We start from the raw sequence: 19331 nt of genomic DNA, 5'->3' as shown, positions 1-19331 counted from the left end.
GTCAAAGAAGGGGAGTTATTGGAGGCATATTGGAGCATTCATTCATTCATTCAACCCAAGAACTAAGCAGATGCTAATGTTCACTTGAGAATCAGCTTTTATGTACCAAATATAGTGGACAGAAGTCATATATCCTGACAACTTCAGAAGTATTGTGGTGCTCATTCCTTTTCACTCTTCTAGTCCCACACCACAGGACCTGGGGGATGTTCATTCCCCTTAGAAAAACATCTACAGCTATTTCTGTGGTAGGCAGGTGTAAAGCTATACATGAGGACACTCCTCATAAAAAGAGCCTTTTGGCCCTGTTATGCCCTTAGGATGTTTTAGTCTATCCTGTCTTGAGTATATAGTGGAATTTTCAACCTCTAAGAGTGCTACTGATACAGAGGGTCGTTATAATATGGGGAAAAAAGAGAATTTGGTGTCTATATTAAAAAGACAAAAAAAGCGTTTGTAGATTTAAAGTCAAAGTACATTTTAAAAAGGCAGCAACAGCCCATATTGTGTTTTCTGTCACTTTCTGGAAAGCCCATTCTTGGTGCGTACTGTGAACAGGTCTTGTTGCTGATTCAGGCTCAGGCTGAATCAGAAATTTGTCAGGAGAAATTTCCGATACAGGACCTGAAATGGCAACAAGGCAGCACTGATACTGGGAGGAGTTGCCCTTCTCTGAAATCACACAGTGGGAGAGCAGAAAGGAAATCACATTTCTCCTCATCTCCTCATTCCAAACCAGCAAGATTTTTATTTCTTTTTTTAAGTAAATGTGTGTCATGGGCTGGCAGAGGCTGAATGTGTCCCTCTGTGAAGACAGTCGCTGCTGGAAACACGGTGCTGCCAGCAGAGTGTGTGACCAAAACAATACAGTTTTCTTTTTTTCCTTTTATTTCTCTTTTCAGAACAACTCCTAGATGTTCTGTATACTGGCAGGCAGGAGGAAAAGGAGACAGATGGTGTGACAGTGGGGGAACAGTCTATTTTAGCACTAATAAAAATGGGACTTGAGATCCATGTACAGCAGAGAAATTAGAAACTTGGAATACTAGGGAAAAAGGAAGACTAGAACTGACCTTTCAGTGTTACAGAGCTACTCAGTGATGGCTTTTCTTTTGCACTTGAAATTTACAGTTTTATTTTCTCCTCCTGTGAAATATGAATAAAACCAATGGTTGTACTGATGTACAGTTTAAAGCCTGTCTTAAATAATATTGGCTAAAATATAATTTGGTTACAGAAGGTGAAATGTTCTCATGTTCAAAAAGAAGGCTTTTTCCATCTGCATCGTTCTTACACCTGCTTGTTTTGCATGTTTTCTTCTCTTAAGTATCTGAAAAAAGGAATAAAAATGGATGTTCCCTGTTCTGTGAACTCTGATGGGTTCGTGCCAATTCACCTGTCTTGTGGGTGTAGGAGTCACTGGGCTTGTGCGGCTCTGAGGAGGTAATAATAGCTGGGATGGAGAGAGGCTTTTGCAATCTCTGCGGGCATTCTCACGGTGTAGCTCTGATTTGAAGATTTTCTCCTTTAGTATTAGTATCTGTTTTATTTTGAGGGCATGAGTAAGACTGTAGTTAGCATGGCCTCTTAGGGATATAAAATAATGGGGTTTCTTGTTTAGGCAATCATGAAGTCTCACCTCTGCCTTTGTATTGAGGGATTTTATGTCAGTCTGCAAAGCTGGTAGTCCTAGCTGCTAGACAGGATAAAGTTTGTCAAAATGAAATTAATCTTCTACCTGGAAGTACTTTTACAGGTCAGCATAGCTAGGCCTCACTTAATTGTTTTGTTTGATGGAAAACACTTTTAACTTTCCTAAAAGTCGTGCATCTGGAAAGAGGGAAGGAGGCAACAACGTGCACAGGTAAGACCAGATAACTTGCTAAGAAAGTACCCACTTTTGCAGGCATCAACAGTCTGTCTTCTCATTGGTAGGAAGGAAAAACATTATTGCTCCTCTTTAGAAGTATAGACACAGCTAATTTCCTGTGACCATCATCTGACATCTTGGATATGGCAAACTGCTGTAATTAACATTTAGGCTACCCCTAAGAAGTGTGTAGTACTTCAAACTTAGGGAAGTGACAGGCCTTCAGTTGATAAAATAAGTTGTCTCCAGAGCAGCTAAAGATAAAATTGTTAAATTATTCCACTTTTGCTTTGATTCAGTTCTCTTACTATCACCAAGAAAAGTCTGAGAAAAAAATATGGTATTTCTACACTTTTCCCAAAAGTGACATCCCTTGGAAAGAAATGTCTGACTTTTATGGACAGCCCCACTAGACTCGGCAAAATTTGAGATGTTGACAGAAACAGGATGAATATTCCTATAGGGGTGATGTCTGGCATGCTTCTGCCATGCTATGCCTGCAGAGATCCTGAGTGCAAAGTTTCCTGTATTTTTAGGAGTTTCCTGCAGTGCTCTGTTAACTGAGTTGTAAAAACAGATGTGTGTTGTATACAACTGTTCCTAAACTGTCCTGGTTCTTCAAGGATGGCTGAGAGGGTATGAAAGAAATTGTGTGGAAGGAAGCAACAGAAGCCCAATTCAACTGTCATGAAAGTCTACAGGAGTTTTTCCATTGACTTAATGGGAACTGAATTAAGTTGTTGGTGAGAAGCCATGTCCAAAAAAACTCCAGACCTCCTCTTCTATTCCACATCTGCAGTGGATCTGCTGAATTTATTAGGAGTAAAAATCTAGCTTACAGCATATGGAAAATAGAGGGGGTGAAGGTTATGAGAAACCCCCAACTTATTGATGTGGGAGTGGAAAAGTCCTGCAAAATGAACTGTTTCAAATATACTAAAAACATAACCCCCAAAAGCCCACAAAGCCTTCCTGCATTCATAGTCACTGACTTCATCAGTTTCACAGCATTACTTTTCAATCAGCAAACATCATAAAAACAGGAAGGCAGATTTATGGCTGTTTATTAGCCAGCACCATTACTGTATTTACTGTAGTGTGAAAAAGGAAATCAAGGAAAAGTGTTATAAATCTTGGTGGCTGCAACCCAGATGCATTTATTTACTTACTGGATACTTCACTAGTAGCTTAGCAGATGCCTGCTAGTTTACACATATATTTTGAGCATATCAGCAGACTGCTCTAGAGGGATGGGTGTTAAAATTCTGCTGGGGTCTGTTTTGGGCTCTGCTAGGAAGAAGTTAGTGAAATGTGTTCAGTTTAAGTAGATAAGCCAGTTATAGAGGAGATACCAACATGCTAACCCATCAAAGCTTCTTTAAATGGAGTATAATTATAAATACATAATCTTGCAATAACAGAAAGATAAAGATCTGGCTATTAAAATAATAACGATAAGAGGAAAATGCCCGTCTTGTTGAACAGCTAATATCTTAATGTTCGAAAAGGTACCTCAATCCTCATAAATCTTATCCAAAATCCTGGAGCTGTAATATTCCCCTTTATCTGTGGGGTGAGTGGTATCAAATACGGAGCTCTGTTTCTGGCAGACCAGGCCCAAGGTGGTACTTTGCCATTGCAGATAAAATTATGGTTTATCCAAAAAAAGTGTGTCATCTGACCCTGGATGACCTATTTCTATCTGCAGTCAGAAAAAAACAAACAACATTATCTGTAAATATGGTTGTGTTCAAATGTGCATAAATTCTTTATAGAATGCATTTTTACTTTGTTTAAGCAAACGCCCTTTTCTTTAAATATCTACTTCACAACAGCAAATGTTGCCTTGGCTAGGCCTACTCTTTACATCTTCATTATCTATAAAAATCTAACTAATGAATGGACGCTGAGTTGAATGCTTAGGCATTAAATGTCAAAGATCCATTTCATTTTTCAACTTTCTCAGTAAAAGCACAGCTTATTTTATTTTATTTTATTCATTTTAGATTTGTGGTCAAATGTAAAATGCTGGATCTAGATTTGTGTTCAAAGTCCAAATGTATTTTTCCTGAGGGAAAATCATGAACCCATTTGAGCCAATTGAAATATTTCCATTGATGTTTGGTGAACCAGGAAATAAGTTAATCCCAAAACCTAACTGGTGCAACATCTCTATAAATCACCTTGGTTTTTATAGTAGCTGTTGTTTTTTTCTACTTACTGTTGGCTTTTGTTGTTAATGTTGTTTTTAAACTGAACAGTAAAATGCAGAGATTATAAATTATAAATGAAGTTTCAATGAGGCTGTTGATTGCGATGACTAAAATCTAATTAAGCAGTTTAAGATCTAAGTGATATTATTATTAAAGAGTTACGTTAACAGAGCATTTGATCAGCCTCTTAATTTGTTTTATGTGAATTATGCTTGTAAGATAATGTGATTCTGAGTGACATAAAGATCAATTCTTTTTCTTTGCTTTTTTTGAGGGAGAACTAATGCTATGTTTAAATTGAAATAAATTGATGGAGAATTCTTAGGGAAACAAAAGCATTCTTTTGGTGTCTTAATTAACTTTGACTTCACATAAATACTAGTACTGACTACTTTCTGTGGGTTTGATATGACACTGTATAAAGCACTTATATTTCTGTTCTTATTTTAAAACCTGGCTGTGTACAGATAGCTGTACACTGTTACAGATTTGCTGATTTGTTATGGTGACAAGCTCGTTACCACTAGCCAGTGAGATGACTGTGCGTCACACTACATTTTTGCCTGTGAAATCATTGTAAACATCTAATTGCATGCATATTTTTTTTCATTAAAATATAGTGCAGTGTGTTTTGAAGACAATGAAAGTCTGTTGGGATGTGTGTTTATTATTTAATTTATGAATACGGTTAGTGCAATGTATGACCAGATTGGTTTGCTTCCTGTGTGATGTAGCTAGGTACCAATCATGAGGACTACAAACTAGATAAACATGTCCTTGTTTATGGGGATAGGACCTATGCTTGGTGGCTCTGGGAGGCTGTCTGGAGGTTCTGGCTAACATTTGTACTTCTGACTTTGTGAATTCCACCAGCCTTGTCCTCCTCAGCTGTCAGGTGCTCACTGAACAAGTTTGTTCCTCAGTTATGATGATAGGAAATCAGGCAGGACTTAAGTCTATTAAAATTTGAGTGCAGTGTAACTGTTGGTTGGTTGAAACAAACTGCTGTACTTGAGTGCACAGCCTGAAGTGTTGAACAGCACCATGGGGAAACGGGCACAGTTGCAGGGAACCGATCCTACTTCAAGGTTATAGACACTGTTCCTTGGGCACTGCTGCATTGCCCCTAGTTTGGATGAAAGGGCCAGGTGACCCATGTAACAGTGCTACCATCAACCTTCTACCTCCCACAGACATAGCTGGGACTCTTGGATCAGCTCCTGAATCCTCTTGAAAAACAGCTCTGTTTCTGCTGCTGCCTATGCTCTCCCTGTTTGTGGATATCCAGTCCATAAGGACTTTAATTTCATTGAAATAGTTTTTCAAGGGGTATCTTACAGCAGATGGTCTCTGGCAGGGGAAGACATCCTTCTTAATTCACATTTATTTTTAAACATCCAAAACGGAGGAGAGAGGAAGAGGGGAAAAAAAAAACAAATTGTGGGGAAGATGAAGAAACATAATGCACTTAAAACACAGAGAAAGACAGGGTGCCAAACACTGCAGAGGAAAGAGAAAGTCATGAAGCAAAAAATGACACTACGAAAGGAAGCACAGCTGGCTGATTCACTCTTGTGCTGTGCTGTTTGTGTATTTTTGACTCTTGTATGCAATAACCAAACCCTTATGCCTAACTTTATGTCCTTTCAACTTTGTTGTGCCTGTTGTCATGTGGTTCATTCTGCATCATTCCTTGAAAACAATCTCTAATGAGCCAAAATGTACAGTATTGTTTTTGAATACATTCTTGTTTTTCGTTTTATGTCTAGAAGGATGGAAAATTACTTTTGCTCTTGAACTGGTTCAAAATCTTCCTCCCACACTGAGGAGCTTGGAAGTGGGTTTGGAAGACAGTATTTTCTGGCTGCAAGCATCAAAGTGAGATCCAAAGGGCAAACATCTTTAAATATTTAACTACTAATAACCTGGTTCATAAAACTGACTGGGTGTTTATGGAAGACAGTATTGCTACTTTATGGTATTGATCCAACAGATGCAGTTAATCCTGTATTTTAGAATACAAAAAATGTACAAAAGTCATTCTGGACAGAAAAAAGATTATGTCATGCTAATGTCATTAGCATTTTTTTCTTTATATGTTGAATTTAATCAATACTTTTTTTTTTTTTTTTTTTTTTTTTGAGGTTATGATCAAGTAGCATAAAACATTTTACAAATTCTGTTTGCATGTGATATATATTGTGTTCTCTGGAAGCTCCATGTCTAATATGATCCAGCAGACAGTGTTAGTAACTACTGACAGACCAGGGCTAAAATTTAAAGGTAAATGACTGCTTTTCATGTTTCAAATTTTAAGCATTATACTAAATATACTTTAAAGAGATTTAATTTTCACTGGTCAGAACTGAATTCCTTCCAGAAGTCAGGCAACCACTGAGGCCCAGAAATCAACTGTTTATTTTGAAATCACAAGAATCCCATGAGAATCTAAAGGCTTACTGTTTCCGAGACACCTTGAGATTCTTAAGTTCAGGTACAATAGAAGAATTGTTTTATTAGTATGTAAAGTGACATGTTGATAGATACCTATCTTCTGAATGGTGGTTTCAAATATTAAATGATGATTATCCAGAGCTCCAAGGCACTGATTCTTTGAAAGGGCTTTCAATATTGTGGGAGTAGAATGACAGGAGGCTGATTGCAGCTGATTAATTCTGAGCTACTAATCTGTAGACTTTTTTTTTTTTTTTTTTTTTGTTCTTGACAACTGGTATAATTTAAGTCCCATAGAAGAAGAGACCATCCAGTTTGAGGGCAATAGAGAGCCTGGTTTAGTAGGAACTCACTTCACCGTGCTCCCTGCCTTTCCTTCCTTGAGCATCTCCCAGCTTCAGAGAAATGCTCCACCTCTCTCTCCCAGCAGCCCATAGGAGGAAACTGTTGTGTTTGCTCTGTAGGCAGACAACAGGAGACATCCACATCCTACCAAGTATAGGATGTAGTTAGTTAAGATGGGCAAAGTGTGAGAAAAAGGAAATAGATAGATTTACCTTTGTTTATTATTTATACAGACAGCATGTGATGCATGCACTGTCATTAAAAAAAAAAAAAAGAAAAAAAAAAAGTGTAAGAATAAAGAAATGTCTATACTTACAGAGTCCGAAGGTGTTATTCTGACTCTCTCTACCCTTCCTGGCATATTGACTAATGTTTTCTTGGACATGACAGGTAAAATAGTGATTTGTAAAAGAAAAAGAACACGTCCCAGTATGACTAGTACAGCTTGAACTTTTAATTTTAGTTTTTACAAAAGTATCAGTCAGCTACACAACCCCTCTGCATTTTTCTCCCCTCTAAAGGTCAGATACCACTTCCTCTTCATTATGTTCTTTTGCTTTTAAGCAAGCAGCTTCTGCTTGAAAATTTTCATGTATCACTCATACATCTGTAGGGCAAAACATTGCTTCTAGGCATTTATCACTCGCTTGCAGTTGACACATAGTCATAAAGGTGACCTATTTCATATTAACAATCAATTTCCTTTCATTGTCACCACCAGGCTATGTTCTACCCTTTCACTTCCCTTGTCAGAAGTGTAGATTTAGGGGTCAGATTGAAGATTCTTTGAAGGTAAAAGGATGATTGTTTGACTCTATGCATCACTGAATTCTGTCAAATTTGTTTTAATGCTGAAGAAAAATACCCAAGCAGTGCTTTCTAACAGAGAATAATGGAACACAGTCAGACTTAAGTATCAAACTTTGTATGCAATCTTGGTAAAATTGTTTCTGTAATGCAAAGAGCTTTATATGAATCTCATAAATTTCAAGGTGTAATAGCAGCTTATTGGAGTTCTTTGTGTGATTTCAGAGCTTTGTGTCTTTTATATTACTTGAATTATGGTGTTGAATCTTGGAAAAATTAATAAAAAGTCCATTTTAAAAAGAGATACTTCTGCATGTTACTGAAGTCTGTGTTATGCAAAAGAAATAGTATGCATAAACCTACCATGTTCCTGACATCTGTTTGAATTGTTGAGCAAAATGGTCTGTGTTCACATTTTAGGAGACACAATAATTCACCAAAAGGTGCAATCTGTCTTTGGAGAACCCATAGGTTTGTCACTGAATTTCATTATCAATACAAGGCATTTTTGTGTGAAGAAAATGCCTTGAAGAGGGCTGTCTGCAGGAAAAGAACAGGATAATCTTTAGAATAAAGATACTTCTCTGTTTCATAGAAATCCTCAACAGCTGATCAAATTTTAGCTGTAGTGTGTATTGGATTAGAGTTTATTTTTATTTTGGAGTTTTAAATTCCTTCCCCCTTCTTCCCTAATATTCATTCTTCTCAAAGCAGTTGAGAGTAATTTTTACTTCTTGTTCTAGTTTTACCTGAATCCAAGTGATGTAGAAAATCAGTTGACAATAATGTTTGCCTAATTGTATTGATTTCCTTTCTGCTTTATTCTGCTAAGATAAATGTGCACAAGGTAATTTGAAATATATTTTTCCAATAGTAAAAAATGTACCCATTTAATGTGCTTATCTGGGATGTGAGAGATCCAGTCAGGTCACTGGCATAAATACTGGCTTTGCTTTGTTTTGTTGGTTTTGTTCTTTTCAAAGACAAGTGGAAACAGAAAGTCCTGTTGCTAGAATAGCAACAGATTACACAAGAAAATTCTCATATACAGAAATTTCAGGGCTTGGGAAATCCAGCTCCCATTCTGCTCCTCTGCTCCTAATGCAACACAGATATAGCCTGATGGGGTTAGTCATGCTGCATGCCGCCTTCGGGATTTGTTCCACCGTGTTCCACTGGCCTTTTTGAGGGCTACTGTGCCAGTCAGCTTGAGTTAGCACACCAGAAACTGGTTCTGAACAGAAATATTATGCTTAGATTTGGCAGACTTTTTGTTGGAAATTCTGAATTAGGAACTTTTGAAGTAACCTTCAACATTGGTGTGAAGTAGAAAAGCTTGCGTTGCTCCCTGCTTCTGACTGGTGAGACATCGTTACCAGCATGTGGGCCCTGAAAAATCATACTCTTGGTTATAGTTGGTTTTAGCTTTGACCTTGGGAAGATCCTGCATATGAATCACTTTGTTTTCAGTTCCATGAATTCATCTTAAAATTATGAAACAATAAACAGTGTGGCAAAGGACAGCACATTTGAGAAGGAGACAAAACAAAAGAAGAAAAAAACCAATATTGCTGGAAGCAGCAAGGCAGCCACAGAAGTGTTTCATCAGTAAAAGACAAGAAAAGAATGCCTAAAAATTTCAACTTTTCTGAAATCAAAGTAAAGGGAAGCAAATATTTCTAAACCTACAAGATGTATACAAAAATATTTAGCCCACCTGCAGCTATTTTGAACTTTCTAGATTTAATGTAGAGAAGAGCAAGGTCACCTGGAGAACTGAGAGACATAATACCATACATTTCTACACTTGCATTTGTGTACATTCCTTTTTTCATTGACTAAAAGCTTCCTATGTTTCTGATCTAAAGATCTCAGAGTAGACACCATAGTGTATGAAATACTAACTGTAATCTATGCTTGAAATCAAAATATGTGTAGGATAGAGAATTATTTCTGATGAATCAGAGAAAAAGTTCCTGCAAAATGATTTTGACTATCTATTGTGATTTCATTGGCATAAAACTGCCATTTTTTTGCATTGCTAGTGTAAGGCACAGCAGAATTATCTTAAATTGCAAATGTTCAGGCTAGTGAATTTTAGCAGTTAGAGGGAGTATATCTCCTTTCATGTTAGTATGTAGTTTGGTGTGCAATGAGGAAATTTTCCCTCATTTGTGGGGACAATCTGGCAGGAGATATGGCAGGCAATAATACAACAGAGGGCAAAACAGAGTGGCCCCTCGCTACAAGAAGGACATCGAGGTGCTTGAGCAGGTCCAAAGAAGGGCGACGAAGCTGGTGAGGGGCCTGGAGAACAAGTCCTACGAGGAGCGGCTGAAGGAGCTGGGCTTGTTCAGCCTGGAGAAGAGGAGGCTCAGGGGCGACCTTATCGCTCTCTACAGATACCTTAAAGGAGGCTGTAGAGAGGTGGGGGTTGGCCTGTTCTCCCACGTGCCTGGTGACAGGACGAGGGGGAATGGGCTAAAGTTGCGCCAGGGGAGTTTTAGGTTAGATGTTAGGAAGAATTTCTTTACTGAAAGGGTTGTTAGGCACTGGAACAGGCTGCCCAGGGAGGTGGTGGAGTCACCATCCCTGGAAGTCTTCAAAAGACGTTTAGATGTAGAGCTTAGGGATATGGTTTAGTGGGGACTGTTAGTGTTAGGTTAGAGGTTGGACTTGATGATCTTGAGGTCTCTTCCAACCTAGAAATTCTGTGATTCTGTGAAAAAGGTAAAAACATGGGTTTGGAAAGAGGTTCAACAAAAAGTTTGTCCTGTTTGTAAATAATAGGAACGACTACATCCCTGATAACATTCACACCTGCACTTCTGCCAGTGTTGGTGCAAGTAGTAGCGGTCTATTTCTCTGTAAAGTTTTGAAAGGAACTTGGCCTGTTATAAGGCCCTATCTCATCACATGGCAAGCTTCTTAGCAGCTGGTCAGCGATGTGGGTGAGTGAGGGAGACCTGAATGAACCAGTGTCTGAATGAATGAGAGACTACAAATGTTACAAGCTTTGTGGTTTTCTTTGCAGGCACCACAGAGACCACAAAGTACTGCCCACTACATTGTAATTTTGATGTCATAAGATTCTTTATGGTGTTGCATTTGGGGGAGTGTTTATGACTCAGATTTATGTGTATCTTTTCTGATATCTGTGTTAAATTATAGAACTATATTGTGCTACTAAGTGAGGTGCAAACTGGGTACCATTAGAGAAATATATGTATGTTGTATTATAGATAAAACACTCTTTATGTGACATAAAAAACTAATAATTGTAAATATATTTTTATTATTCTTTCTTCTTAACCCTTCTACTTTATTACCTTAGGTTCTACAGGTCACTACAAAAGCGTTAAATGTTTGGATAGGTATGCAATAGGGCAACATCTTAAAGCCTTTTAAAATTATTTAAAATCTTAAAGAGAAACTTACCTGAAAGCCATGACATGAAGGCATCTTCACACACAAACTGGCTCATATGTTGAAATGTTTCACATTACTCCAGCAAAGCTACTACTGAGGTCAGGCGCAGGGGAGCAGTTATATGTGCCTCAGCTGTCTTCTTGTTTCCAGGTGCATCTGTATCAGGTTTAAACACACAACAAACATTACAGTCTGAAATTTTATGTAGCTGCAAATGGAGAGACTTGCAAAATCTGTGACTTGCAAAATCTGTGACTTAAAAGCAAAAAGGATTTGCTTTTATTGTGTGTTCAAATACAAACAGATATCTACCATATTTTTGATGTGGAGAAGCTTAGGGATATGTAGTTCTAATTGTTCCATTCACAGTATTTATTTATAGTTGCATAATTAGTACTGGATTTTCATGTTCTAGCAGTGTTGCAAAGAAATGTGATTTGTACTAGTCTGCATCATGCCAGAATAAGAACAGATAAGACTAGATCAGAACAGATCATGTCTAACTGTTAACATAAATAACAAGCATGATAAATGTTATTACATGAACTCAATTGTATGTATTGATTTAGGCATTCAGCTGTTGTGAACAACTAAGATGGCATTCTTCTACACATATTCCTAGTTTAACTGAAGGTGTACCTCAATGCTTTGTTGCTAGGATTTAATCATAAACAGTTTCAGGGTAATTTCATTCAGTGTCTTTTCCTCTCACTCATTCTGTTTTTTTTTTTTTTTTTTGTTTTGTTTTTTTTAGGTTTCAGGAAAACGTCTGAAGTTTTCTGGTTGTGAATTTGCCATCTCAGCCATCTTTTCACTTTCCTGATGCTTTGTACTCAGAATTGGGTCACGTGTAATTTTGCAATGCTACAATAGTCCTTTTATGTGAGAACCGCCCTTCTGCAACTTGCTTCCTCTGCATCTTCAGTCTCAAGATGATAAATAGAAAATGCACTAAGCTCCAGAGTGGAACAATCATATTACTTTTGCCAAAATCTGCAAAATTATTTCTTCAAGTACCCTAGTTCTGAAGAAGGTAACCAGAAACTTAAGCTTCAAAGCTCAGATATTACTCATCTGTAGCATGTTATTTTATGTGGCACTGGAGAAACTGGTGTTAGATGATGCCCAAACCTCAGTTGCTAACCCCAGAGAACAAACTTACTTTTCTTGTGGAAGCTAAAAGTTTTGAAGTTCATTATAGCATGAGAGGACAGCACATCTGATAAAACTACAAATAAACCAGTTATAAAGCTAAGATTAGAAGTGTGCCATTACATTGGAATGACTATGGGCCAGCTAGTCCAAAACATACTTCTGACAGTGGTCAGTCCCAAAATGAAAATGTTAAAAGGAAATTGTACAGCAGACAATCCTGGATTTGTATGCCCTAAAGGGACAATCTTTCCTAACCTTGGGCATATAGTGGCTAGCTCATACCCTCAAGCAAGATTTTACCTCTTTAGAGAGACATGTACAAGTACATGCTTTTGAACTGCACTAGATCTCACACAATTTTCCTAAGATTGAAGAGCTGTGAATGTAGTATGTGATCTGAAGAGAATGTCAGTGGAAAATCAGAAATCTTGAAAACTACTGAAAACAGCAGTAGCTTTTCTGAAGAGATTGAGTGCTGCCTTACTTGCTTACTGAAAGGAGCAGACTGAAGGGCCAGATGATACTTGTCAGAAAAACTAAGACCCTTATCTTAAACTTTGCAATATGATATATTGCCAATTTCCCTCTGAATGTTTAAGAAGCTATTGCAAAATATTTCCAACATAGACTGCTCCTCTAAAAGTCTGGGTGCTATCCAGGATCAGACTCAGCAATGCCATCATGTCAAAAGAGAGGCTGATCTTCAGGCAGTTCAGAAACAAGGAATCCTAGAAATTGCCTAAGGTAAGCCAATCTATGAGAAGCACAGACAAACTGTGAAAAATTAAGATGTTCAGAGAAGTTGTGTAATGTTTAAAACAATTGCAAAATTATGATTGCTCATTTCCGAACTTCGAAGAGGCATTGCAGATAAAGTTCTGCCTTTTGCTAAAATTGTGACCAGTATCATACCTCTCAAAAAGATATAATGGAAGGCTGGTTTTCCAGTTTCCACTTTCAACTTGTGAAAATTTAACAGCTGATGTTCTAGGCAAGAGCTGGTATAGAAAAGACCTAAAGGCTTTTAGCATCGTGTGCTTCTTTTAAAGTTCAGAACTGCACAGTGATACACAGCCTGCAGTGCTGATGGATGCAGATGCACACAGTACGGAATGTATGCATTTATATTGCCACTGGATGTAAAGTGTTCAGTCCCCCACCCCCTGCCCAGTTTGTTGTTTTTTTTTGGTCATGTCTTTAAGAAGAGAAGACCTTTGAGTACTCTTTTTTCTTTGAATAAAAGATATTTTTTCCACCTTAAAAAATAACTTCAAATGATGTTTCAGAAATGGGAAAACTATCTACCTTTTTGCTTACAGAGACAGAATGTTTTCTTGAGGGATCAGATGTATAGAAGCTTTTACAGCATGCACAAAACAACTTATGACAGAATAACAAGCTGCCCTGTGCCTTCACAGCAGCTGGCAGAGTGAGTCATTGCTTCTGGCCCTGTAATGCAGACCTTGCGTGTCTGGGAAATAATGCCCAGCCAAGTGTGATTGCAAGCTATTATTAAGGCTTTATTTGTGCAATTGGTATGGTTGAGGTCAAACATCTTTCTCTCTGTTTTCATGTAGTGCTTTTAGGCAGCTTTCAGTAATGATTCCATTATACCCCTACTATGAAGATATTTTACCTCTTCTACATATCGCTGGTTAATTACTGAGTTGTTTTTCCCATTTGACTCTACTTTTGAGTACGACTGTATGACACTGAGCCAGAAGCAACACTGAATACACAAAAAACAGGGAATTTGAGCTTTGAACTGAAAGTGAGTACAAGAATTTCTGGAACAGATGAATGCAGCCTGAGAGTTACTGTAGTGATTGAAAATGTGTTGTCTAGAAATTGAAATTATTTGGAGACAGTGGTTTAGATGGGGGTCTCCAGGCAATGTGTTATGTTGTTTTTGCTTTCTTAAAATGTTTTAGGACTGTTTTATAAGAGTAGAGAATTATTTTATTTGTAATATCAAGCTATTCAGAGTTGATCTGTGATTTACAGGCCATGTGATGTCTTGAGATACTCAATAAACCAGAAGATAAGTGAAGCACTTATTTTTTAAACCTTGAAAAAATAAACAGGCTAAACTTTATGGACTTGTACTATATTTGGCCAGAGGTAGTTCCAGAGAACATGTAGTAATTTGACAAGCTATTTTTGAAAAGAAAATGAATTTAAATGAGTTGCCTTCTAATGATTCTTGGGTTAGGGGCAGGTGAGCACAGTAGAACTGAGAACACTGCAAGTATCTGCAAATTGCACATTCTTCTTCCTGTTAACCACACACTGTGGACTGCATCTCTGTGTTTGTGAAGAAGCTAGTTGAATGAGGCCCTGATCAGAAATGAGGACACTGGGATCCACTGAAGCGTTAAAAATAATGTAGATATTTTAAGCGTGGTTCTTCAATCAAAGGTATATTACTGGTATACGAAAAAGTTGATATACCAGTAAGCAAGGGATAACATGCACTAGCAAATATAAGTTTTCTGCTTAGTTCTAATAGAATATATAGCACAGAGACTCTACAATACCCATTACAAAAGCAATTACTTTAAAGGATTACTTTAAACATATGTTTATCATAATTGGTCTATATATTTTCAGTAAAGAGTTTACAATGAAATGATCTTTTCTAACCATTTATTAAACTGCTAGGGTTAAAGCTACATTCAGGTAAGTCTCTCATAGCTATTTTATAATCCACGTTTTTGGAACTGCATTATGATGGATGCTCCTGCTGCTTGTGGGCATAGCATACAAGAAAACCACTTCAACATCTTTTCAGGATCAGGTATGTTCTCCAGAAAGCAGTCCACTTTGCCTGAGATACTGTTTGTACCTGACTGGTGCTAGCACATGAGCCAAAGATATCCCTCAGTGTAAAACTGTTTTGATGACCATGGCTAGTTGGAATTCTCTTTTTTTCAGCTAGAAGTGCTTAGAAAAAATCTTAATACTTTATGCATTTTCTTCTGAAATCTTTAATAAAGAAAAATATTTTTTATTTGCCAATAATATTATTCTTACTGGAAAAACTAAGGATTGTGATGCTCCTACAGTTGTCATTACTCTAACATATAGCACCTCACCCTCTTCAATCCTTTTATATTTATACCACTCCTGTGAGACAAAGAGTACCTGTCACCTCTGTTTTATACCTCTACAAATGAAGCACAGAAATGTATATGCTCTCAGCAAGAGTGACTAGTTTTCATTCTGAGTTTTTTAGTGACTCTCGCTAGGGCAGTTTTGGACATTAATCTCCCAGCTCTCTTTCTGTTCTGTAGCCTGAGGTTATGAGGTTGAAATTGGACTGGAAAAGCAAAATCACCTCACTCCATATTTTAAGCTGATACACCAGATTTTGAAGAGAGATGAGTGAGGTGCTGTCTGTACTTTCAGAATGGTTTCCTAAAAGGTCAAGGGCAGGGAGCTGGGAACAGGGATATTTTAAAGCATCACTGGGACTTTTGTCAGAGATACCATATCTGTGATGAATCTTTCTCCAGATGTCCTTATTTCTGCTCTTTGATTGTAGAGGGAATCTGCACAGTGGGCATTGACTTTTAGGTGGAACAAGAGAAAAACTTCCATCTTTGAACTTTCCACTTTTTAAGAGAAGAACTTCCATCCCTTAATCCCTGGTTAAGTAGTCTAGCTGGTTTTAAGATGTATTTCAGTCCCAGAGGCAACCAGTGGCAAAATGGGGATTTGAATCCTAGGACTTCCAAACACTCAAATTGAGAAAGTGTAAAGTGCTATGATTCTCAGCTCACTGGGACTTATTCATATAAGCATTCTCTTTGAAGCCAATAAGAATATTACTGCGAGTAAAATTTGTAGGATTAAATCCTGAATGTCTGTTGAGCCCAAATTTCTACTGTTACAAAAATGCTGATATATGTTTTTCCTTAAAATAACTGGGTAGAGTTGTAGCAAGGAACTGGCAAACATTTTAGAAAAGCATGTTATGATAGTAACCTTGCACAGGAATATTGGCTTACCGTACTTAACAGTATTACCTGCCAGTGAAAACTTGGCAAGTCTTCTAATTTGGTCAGAGAACATTGCTAAGGAGTAAATTAATTTGTGAGAAATTCATATCTCAGCAGAAAGAAATCCTGGTCCTTCAGCTGTGTACTCTGGAAGAGAAATATTCGAATAAGTAAAATAAACTCAGCGGTTTGTATTTTCAGTGAGGAAGGGGACTTGAAAAGTCTCTTACAGTGCTAGTCACTATCTCTTATTTACTTTTTCACATATCATTGCTTAGGTAATGGTTATTGTAAAAGCACCAGGAAGATTTTAATATCACTGAAGCTTTATTGTAACTAGCACTGATTTATACAGTTGCAAGTTGTGAAAGAATCAGGTTCTCAGCATTTGCTAGGCAAAGTTGGCATCAGTGTTAATTTAGTTAGTCCCTGAATAGCTCTGTGAAGTAAGGTTTTCCATTTCATTGGTGAAATTAATGAAGGACAGAAACTTAAATTCTTACTTCAAATTCTTGCTTCAAAGTCCATTGGTGCCAATATGGATCATTCCAGAAGATTTGCTATTAAATGGTTAAATTGTTCTGGAATGGTTCATAGGGAAATCTCTAAGGTCACAGAACAAGAACAGGATTTGATGGCTTCAATGCAATGAAGGTAATGGAAGCAACCTCACTGAAAGTAACCAACAGAGATGTATGAATCACAGCTGGTATTGAAAGGACTGAGGGTTCCAAAATCTTGATCTCTTGTTAACACTTCTTTATTTAAAATTCTTACAACCATTTGTGGGGTTTTGGAGATATTCAAATTTGCCATGAAATGCTGTTTTTCTCCCCCATTAGCGTTCACCCTCTCTTCTGCAACAGTAGTACTTCCTCCAGGTTTTGGATGAGCTCTATACGTTTTGTTTTGAAAGCCTGTCTTTTGCCTCTTAATCGTGTTGGATCTGCATGTGCTACCTCTTCTCCATCTCAAATCTTTTCCAACAGCAGTTAATGTACTACAAAGAGGGTGCCGTTGTGAAAAATACGTATTAGGTTAAGGTAATTCCATATTATGTTCTGTTAGAGATGAACATATGCATGGAAAAGGGGGTCTTTTGTTAGGAGGCTAATTAAAAGTTCATGGGCTAAACTATTTTCTGGAGTAACTCTGCTGAATGCTAATGAAGCAAGATCACATGAATATGTGACCCTCCATTACGAGAAACTTTAATTAATAAGTTGAACAAAGACTGAACTGTGCAAACAGCATGAAGAAGATTCTGTGGGATGAAGATCCTGTTAGAAAAAAAAAAACAACAGATTTGTCTCTTCCTTCAAATTGGAACAAAAAGGGCTGGGTAGATCACAATTTTGGCAGTGTTTTCAGTTAAGAACCTTAATGCTGAACTTGTTAAATCCTTCTCTGAAAAACCATCAGATTACTGCCTCCCAGAGCTCTAACAAAAAACAAAATCAAAGTCATACCAATCTTCTGCAGAGGGGGCTGATTTGACTTAAACCAAGAAGTCTTGTGATATCCTAAAATCCTTTGACAACTGGAAGTAGATTAATTAATTAATTAATTAATTAATTAAGGCCAAAGCATGTTCAGGGAAGAGATATTTACATCTGTGGAAAATACCCCAGCCACCCCTTTGCTCAAGGAATTTTTGAGTTTTCAGTGTATTTGTACCCATAGTATTGCCTTGTACTAATGCAACAATAATGTAAGTTGTTCCAAAATCCCTGGGCCCAAGTCCAGATTCATCATGTGGACTTGAAAAAGCCAACATGCTTAGGAGTTACAAAAATAATACTGGATTATTTATTTATATAGCACCCATAAATTTGCAGGTTGCTTTACACTCCAAAAATAAAATCTAGTCCCGGGAAGGGTAGTGCTGTAATGAATTTTGGCTTCTAGGCATAAATAAAAAGAAAAACTATAAAATTCTGAGATTTAAAAAAAATCTCATTACAAATCTCTCCCATCCTCTGTATTTTAAATATTTCTGCAGTGAATGAATGTACTTTCTAGCCTAAATAAAATGCAGAGAAGAATTGCCCCAATATCTCCTAAAAAAGGATTTAAACTAACATACTGGAAGTATAGAATTCAACCATCTGTTGCTGGTTTGTTGAATCAATGTCAAACTCAGCAGCATATGAAAGAGTGACGTACAGTACAGACTACAGAACAGGGCAGATATTTTTGGTGACATCTGGATGCTTTTAATCTACTATACAAACAAGGATTTTGGGGACAACAAACTCTTAATCATATGTGCTTAGAATATCTACAAAAACAGAAAAAAAAAAGCTTGCTCCTGGGGTTACTTATTTCTTTCTTTTCAAAGGGCCCTTTCTTTGAGGAGGCACACAATTATAGGAGGATATATAGTTTCTTTACCTCTTAAACTTTTGTTGTTGTTGTTGTTTTCTCACACATTTTCTTAATGAATTTATGAGTAAGGTAGCAAATCCCCACCAATATTTTCCTTGGTTCTCTCATTCACTTTGGGCTAAGCAACTTGACTCTGACATCAATGATCAGGGCCCCTGCTGACTGCCCTGTAAAATACTTACATTTTATTGTTATAGCTCAAGTACAAGAAAATGCAGAAAGGAAGCACTATTGCACAAAATATGGAGATGCAGTATTGAAGTACACAGTGATGATATTGCAACTTCTTAGAGTTGGCTTTTGCTAAAAATTTCCTTTTCCAGAATGATTGGTGGTAGATATGTGCTAAATTTATTGATGTAACAGTGACAAAATTCCAAGAATTTCATTGGAGACATCTGTAAAAAAAGTTTTTCTTAGCTTTATAAATGTATTTTGAGGTGGGTGAGAGTTATGTGCTTTGCTTTATTTTTTGTTTTTCCCAGTGGCACAATTATCGGTCATAATCCACATGAGAAAGCAATCCAAACACCTGCAAATGAAGGAAGTGGTTTCTATACATTGTATGTGAGAGTTCTCAGAATAGCTCCTTTACTGCTATTCATCTGTCACTTCAGTTGGGTTTGAATTTACAGAAAAGAAAGAGACATCTGTTTCTTACTTTGATTT

General features: G+C 37.2%; 1 long non-coding RNA gene across 1 annotated transcript in view; it reads left to right on the top strand.

Moving 5' to 3' along the window:
- Positions 1–14191, top strand: part of LOC106019012 (uncharacterized) — a 41850-nt gene extending 27659 nt beyond the window's left edge. The window contains exon 4 of the long non-coding RNA XR_002404880.3: positions 11873–14191. This is a non-coding gene — a long non-coding RNA (uncharacterized lncRNA). The remainder of the gene's footprint in view (positions 1–11872) is intronic.
- The last annotated feature ends 5140 nt before the right edge of the window (positions 14192–19331 follow it).

The sequence above is a fragment of the Anas platyrhynchos genome, chromosome 21, assembly GCF_047663525.1.
Source record: "Anas platyrhynchos isolate ZD024472 breed Pekin duck chromosome 21, IASCAAS_PekinDuck_T2T, whole genome shotgun sequence".
NCBI lineage: Eukaryota > Metazoa > Chordata > Aves > Anseriformes > Anatidae > Anas > Anas platyrhynchos.
The sequence above is the reverse complement of the archived record's forward strand: the minus strand, read 5'-3'. Positions and strand labels throughout refer to the sequence as shown.